Genomic DNA, 7,431 nt, shown 5'->3' with positions numbered 1-7,431 from the left:
GTAGCCCGGCTGTGCCAGAAACTGCCCACCAACCTGATATCGCCCCCTTCAGTCTATAACCCCTGCACTGCAAGGGGGTGACACCTAGATCTCACCTGGAACACAGCTAGTAGAGGAGAGCCCCAGTGGCTGCAGGAGGGAGAAATAAGGTAAGTAGAGAAAGGGAACCTCAAGGGAAAAATTTCAACTTTAAGTGGAAGATTTTCCCCCATAGACTTGGCAAACTTCGAAGGAAATTCCCCGAACCCAGGCACATTCACTTTATTACTATCAGACCTTTAATGAACGCCCCCAAGTGTTGCAGATCTGGTTACATACCTATCTTTACCCCATTTCAGCAATCTTCAGTGTGTGGCCCCATGTGGCACCCCACAGCCTATAGAGGCCACCATGGCACTGCCTATATGTATGGAAGGAGGACAAGATGCTGCCATGGCTATGGCTCCCACATACCAACAAAAATGGCCTCAGTGAAGATTAGGTATGGTTAAGTGGAGGTACATACCCAGGTTATCCACACATGGGGGCAAGGGGCATACATTAAGGGGCAACTTGTAATACAGGTAAGTCGTAAACTAATCCCCGGTATGGCAGCTGTGGTCTCAGAAATCTATATTGCATACATATTGTGTGGCAAAGATGACATTCATGGTGGCAGTATGTAAGGCAATCTGTGGTTGTGGTGGGAGGGTCGGTGTTGGGAGTAGCAGCGGCTGTGGTTGATCTATTCACCAGTGTCTGTGTACGTGGTTAAAAATTGTGGCTTCTCCAACTGATATTTATAAGCACCACATGTGGTTGACAATCTTGTGCCAGTGGCGGTGCCATTCACTGCAATGAATAATCTCTCTCTTACAAAGAAGGTTGGCTGCAGCCAATCAGATCCTCCAGTCCCATTGACACACACAGCTCGTTGGTTGGTACTCTTGTTGGGTTTATTGGTGAAGACCAGACAAGCCCTCTCCATGTCTAGCCTATGGTCTGGTTGTCATGCACGCTGTTGGATTTAGTGGTGGGTGGGTGGTGACATGGAGGCAGTTCAGATACTGGCGTGCAGCGGTGGTAATATTGATCGTCCATGCTGTAGTCACCCCTCTGGACACAGATCAGGAATGCAGCCTGCAATGTCAGCCAACCTGTTTGAGACGTTTTGAAAACTTTCCTTTGTGTTTTCATGGCCCCAGAGGGAAGTCCGGGGGTTTTTCCCATCCTCCGCATGCTGGGACGCATTCCCCTCCTACCCATACATGAACATGAACTGGTGTGCTACTTACCTCTACTCCCTCCTATGTACGGCCCTCAACAATAGAACTGGAAGAGCTCCCGTCCTTCTCTTCGGATGAGGTCACTGGTGCCCAATTTAAAAAATAAATGCTGGCCCTGACACTGGCCCCGACACTCGACCTGACACTGGCCCCGACACCCTGACACCGTGCCCTGACACTCGCCCCAAAACTTGCCCTGACACTGGCCCCCACACTGGCCCTGACTCTGGCTCTGATACTGGGCCTGACACTGGCCCTGATACTGGCCCAAACATTGGCCTGACACTTACCGACACTGGCCCAGACACTTGCTCTAACACTGACTCTGACACTCGCCCTGACACTGGCCCCAACATTGGCCCTGACACCCTGACACTCTCCCCAACACTTGCCCTGACACTGGCCCCGACACTCCCCTTGACACTGGCCCCGACACTCCCCTTGACACTGGCCCTGACACTCGCCTTGACATTGGCCCCAACACTCGCCCTGACACTCACCCAACACTTGCCCTGACACGCGCCCCAACTTGCCCTGACACTGGCCAAAATATGGGGTTACTGGAGCATAATATTGGAGCACAGAGATCACTAAAGCATGGAGTCATTGGAACTTGGGCTACATTGAAAAAAAAGTCACAAAAACACAGGGGGTCATGTGAGCACAAAGGGCTAGAAAAACATGTATTCACTGGAGCACAGGGTCACGGAAGCACACTAAGATTTGGGATGAGGGTCACTTGAGCATGGGGTGATTGGACCATGGAGGTCACTGCAGCACACAAAGACAGTAAGGCATGGTATCAGGGTCTTGATCATGGGGCACAAAAGGTCACTTAATGGGGTCACTGAATCCTGATGTAATCGGGCCTGATAGGGTCACTGGAGCACAAATGGTCACTGCAACTCAGAGAATCCTTGAGGTACAAGGGTTTATTGAAGCTCAGGGATCCCTGGAGCATAAAGGGTCTTAAACCTCCACCCATCTATCTTCTCCTGATTGGTTGCTGGTATTCTTTAAATGGCCATGGCAGCACTCCCAGTGGATTCTGGAAAGAATGTCACTGGCTCCCTCTTTTGCTTGTTTTTTTTTTACTATTTTTCTCATCTCTGATCGCCAGTGATAGTTCCAGATTTGTGTTGAATTTCTGGTGCTCTCTTATCACCATTTTCACTCTATGAAGATCATCGAAAGACATATTAACCCTGATGAATTCTTTGCAGTCACAGTTCTAGCTGAGAAATGGCTGACAAATCTGCATAAATCAAGAGAATTCTGGGTAAATCTCCCTAACTCCTTAATTAAACTTTACAAATGTCTACAATGTGTCCGTACAAAAAACACAATAGTAATAACAGAGCAAGACCACCAGAGGGCAGACTGTGCCCACCTGCGCATCCACGAGCGCCAACTCTGGAGACAAATGCAAAGTTTTTGTTTGCTCCCTAATGATGTTCCATTGTCTGGGCAATCAACATAATGTGCTATGTACAGCGCTGCGGTATATGTTGGAGCGATATAAATGTATAATAAAAATCGTTAAGGAGAAAGTAATAAAAGGAGATAAAACACACAAAGTAGGACAGGGACACTTCTGCAGCCACTTCCAGGTTTCTGATGGGGACAACCATGCTAACCATGGTGACAACACAGCACCTCAGCTAGGAGACAATGTTGTCACCACCTAACAGGAAGTTCCTGAGAAAGAACTTTCATGTCAGGATCACTAGGGATTATTTTATTTTCATGAATTCAAAATGGCATCAAACTGGTAAAGCTTCTGAGATTTCCATGGACTGTAGTCCATCAGGACTACAGATTTGTGACAATTCACGCAAAAGATTTTCATTAGGATTCTGGATACAAGAACTGGTAATGGCCTACACTCCACCAATGGAAAGCAAGGAAAGTTTTGTCACTGAGGGATTGTTCCAGTGAATCTGCTCAAAGATTCCATATTGTATAATCTGCATAGACGAACCAACACCTGTGATTGATTGATGACAAATATATGTCGTAATAGATTGCTTGTACCAGGAGTGATCACCAATCACTGTGTATGTATTGTTTGCAAAGCGATTGTACCAAAGCGATTGTTAGTGATTTTGTGCAAGTCACTGCCAGATCATTTACACATTGCTACATCACTAATTCCTCCAATCTAGATTATTCACACATCAATTGTACCTACACTGATCACCAATCGTTATCTACCAAAATCTCAAATCAGTCACACCTAGATCCTTTGTAAATATCTCACACCTGGATCGGTCACTGTGAATTGTGAATCATTCACACCTAGATCCATGGTGAATCGTTCACACCAGGATCCTTGGTGAATTGTTCACACCAAGATCCATTGTGAATTGTTCACAGCTAGATGCAAAGTGCATCATTCATACCTAGATCCATTGTAAATCATTTACCCTTGGATCCATAGTGAATCATTCACTATTGAGTCATGGTGAATCTTTCACGCCTAGATCCATGATGAATTGTTCACATCTAGATCTATTAGGAGTCATTCACACAATCCCTATTTACCCAATTACAATACACTATGCACGTAGATGCATTACAGTTCGCTCATGATTCCAGGACTAGCAGATCACTGTTAACCTAAATCGATCACAAATCGCTTGTATCTAGATAACCTCCAGATGAGCTGCACTTGTTCTCAATCCTGATTGCACATTGTACCGAGATTGCTAATCCCTATTACCAGAGACTGATGGGAATCTCATTGCCTGAAGATTCATCACAAATTGCCTGTACCTAGATCACCACCATGTGAGTTGCAGTTGTTGTTCCCAATCTCGATTTCACATTGTACTGAGATTGCTAATCCCTGTTAACCAAGATCGATAACAAATGCCTAGAGGAGTTACAATTCCCTATTAGATGAGTTGCAGTTGTTGTTCTCAAACTGCTACATATGTAGATCGATTGCACATTGCTAATCCCTGTTAACCAAGATCTATCACAAATCTCAATGCCCAAAGATTTATCGCAAATCGCCTGTACCTAGAGGAGTTACAACTCACTATTAACGTAAATCGATCACAAATCGCTTGTATCTAGATCACCTCCAGATGAGTTGCAGTTGTTCTCAAATTGCTACCCATGTAGGTCGATTGCTAATCCCTGGTAACCAAGATCAATCACAAATCTCAATGCTGGAAGATTCACCACAAATCGCTCGTACCTATAGAAGTTTCAATGCACTATTAAAGTAAATCGATCACAAATCCCTTGTATCTAGATCACCTCCATGTGAATTGCAGTTGTTGTTCTCAAATCACTATGTATTTTAATTGATTGCACATTGTACCGAGATTGATAATCCCTGGGAACCAAAATCGATCTCAAATCTCAATGATTAATGCCTGAAGATTCATCACAAATCGCCTGTACCTAGAGGAGTTACAACTTGCTATTAACGTAAATCAATCACAAATCTCTTGTATCTAGATCACCTCCAGATGAGCTGCAGTTGGTGTTCTCAATCTGGATTGCACATTGTACCAAGATTGCTAATCCCTGTTAACCAAGATGGATCACAAATCTCAATGCTCAAAAATGTATCACAATTCGCCTGTACCTAGAGGAGTTACAACTTGCTATTATGTAAATCGATCACAAATTGCTTGTATCTAGATCACCTCCAGATGAGTTGCAGTTGTTCTGAAATCTCTACATACATAGATGGATTGCACATTGCTAATTCCTGTTAACCAAGATCTATCACAAATCTCAATGCCCAAAGATTTATCACAAATCGCCTGTACCTAGAGGAGTTACAACTCACTATTAACGTAAATCAATCACAGATTGCTTGTATCTAGATCACCGCCAGATGAGTTGCAGTTGTTCTCAAATTGCTACCCATGTAGGTCGATTGCACATTGCTAATCCCTGTTAACCAAGAACTATCACAAATCTCAATGCCTGAAGATTCATCACAAATCACATGTACCTAGAGGAGTTACAACTCGCTAAATATAACTCATAAATTGATCACAAATCGCTTGTATCTAGATCACCTCCAGATGAGATGCAGTTGTTCTCAAATCGCTACATACATAGATGGATTGCACATTGCTAATTCCTGTTAACCAAGATCTATCACAAATCTCAATGCCTGAAGATTCATCACAAATCACCTGTACCTAGAAGACTTACAACTCGCTAAACATAACTTATAAATTGATCACAAATCGCTTGTATCTAGATCACCTCCAGATGAGTTGCAGTTGTTCTCAAATCGCTACATACATAGATAGATTGCACATTTCTAATCCCTGTTAACCAAGATCTATCACAAATCTCAATGTTTAAAGATTCATCACATATAACCTGTACCTAGAGTAGTTACAATGCACTATTTAAGTGAATCCATCACCTCCAGATGAATTGCAATTCTCAAATCGCTATATACATAGTTGGACTGACATTGCTAATCCCTGTTAACCAAGATCAATCACAAATCTCAATGTTTGAAGCTTCATCACAAATAACCTGTACCTAGAGGAGTTACAATGTGCGAATAATGTAAATCTATCACAAATTGATTGCAAAATGCAAACAAAATGGAATTGCATGTCATGTAAAAGTCACACGGCGACACACACAGGTACACAACACCTTCCCGTGACACACGCACGCCCAGCGAGACAAAACAACCTCCCTTGCACACTCAGCCATTGATATAGCTGGGGCTTCTTGCACACCCAATAGACGCTCTCACAAAACACACACAGGCAGAGCCAGATCAGACAGCCGCAGTGTGGTCTGTGCCTCCCCTCTCCCCACACCCTCCCTGCACACTCACATACAGACCCCCTCCCATCCGTCATCACTGCTTCCATCTCTCCGCCTGCCCGGTAACGGAGGTAAGATAGGAAGGGGGGGGGACGAACTGAAAAATGGAAGAAGATGGATAGACATACGGCTAGAGGTGCGTCAATGGAGGGACTGACACTGCAGACCCCCTGCTTTTCAACAACACACACTGCCATATCTAGAGATTATTTATCCATCTATAGGTAGAGATGCCGGTGTCAGGCCTGACCTCCCCATCCTACCACTGTCATACGCAGATGTGACAATGGGGGCCGGTTCACCTATACCTATTGTTAGAGATAATTGCCATCAATAAAAAGGACCAGTTCTGTCTATGATGTATGGATGGAAGGATCACACATAGCCATCTATAGCATACATTATACAGCGGGGACTGGAGGATGGAGGGGGGTATTTATTAGGAATTTTACCTACAGGGGACAACGTGTGTAACTGGGAGGTGCCTGGCTGTGCTGCTGCGTATAATGTATATGTGTACAAAATGTATCCATGTATTATCATTTGATGGATTCCATGTAATATTGCAGCGATATGTCTGTACTAATATATAGGTGATGATGTCTCTGTGTGAACGAACAATCATTTGATATATATATAGAGATGGCTATTCTGTGTATACAGTGCCATGTCCGTATACTGTACACACGTTATATACAAGATCTCCCACAATGCACCGGCCTCGTCCTTACCCACAGGACAGCTGGGGAACCGTGTGTAATGCCGCGTACAGGAGTGTATGGAGGGCATCTCATCCTTCTATTATATCCTTCTATCTCATCCTTCTATTATATCCTTCTATCTCATTCTTCTAATATATTGTTCCATCATATCTTCTTATCTCATCCTTCCAGTGTATCCTTCTATATTATCCTTCTATTATATCCTTCTATCTCATCCTTCCATTTCCACCTTCTATCTCATCCTTCCATCATTTCCTTCTATATTATCCTTCTATCATATCCTTCTTTCATATCCTTCTATCACATCCTTCCATCTCATCCTTCTATCTCGTCCTTCTATCTATCCCTCTCCCTCTCTCCCCTAATACTGCAATTACTCCAATTTATAACCTTTTCGCTGTATTACCCCCCATTATTTCTATCTATCTGTCCCAGTCTGCCTCCCTATTAGTTACCCACCATTACTTATATATATCCAACCCTCTCACCTTAATACCCCTTCATTACTTCTTTGTATCCGTCCCTTCCTTATTACGTACAACTGCTGTTATGTAACTAACACAGCTACTATTCTTAAAACCCCCACCCCACTCACATTACTCCTTTGTATCTAACCCTCTCAC

At 43.7% G+C, this 7,431-nt stretch overlaps 1 protein-coding gene across 2 annotated transcripts in view; it reads left to right on the top strand.

The window, feature by feature from the left end:
* Nucleotides 1-6,093: 6,093 nt before the first annotated feature.
* The window catches only part of NYAP1 (neuronal tyrosine phosphorylated phosphoinositide-3-kinase adaptor 1), a 25,254-nt gene continuing 23,916 nt past the window's right edge, over nt 6,094-7,431 (top strand). Inside the window, exon 1 of one of the 2 annotated variants that reach the window (XM_072399246.1) lies at nt 6,094-6,222. The gene's annotated coding sequence lies outside the window, so the exon portion shown is untranslated. The remainder of the gene's footprint in view (nt 6,223-7,431) is intronic. The other variant, XM_072399247.1, reaches the window with a different exon arrangement.

The sequence above is a fragment of the Pyxicephalus adspersus genome, chromosome 2 (genome assembly GCF_032062135.1).
Source record: "Pyxicephalus adspersus chromosome 2, UCB_Pads_2.0, whole genome shotgun sequence".
NCBI lineage: Eukaryota > Metazoa > Chordata > Amphibia > Anura > Pyxicephalidae > Pyxicephalus > Pyxicephalus adspersus.
The sequence above is the reverse complement of the archived record's forward strand: the minus strand, read 5'-3'. Positions and strand labels throughout refer to the sequence as shown.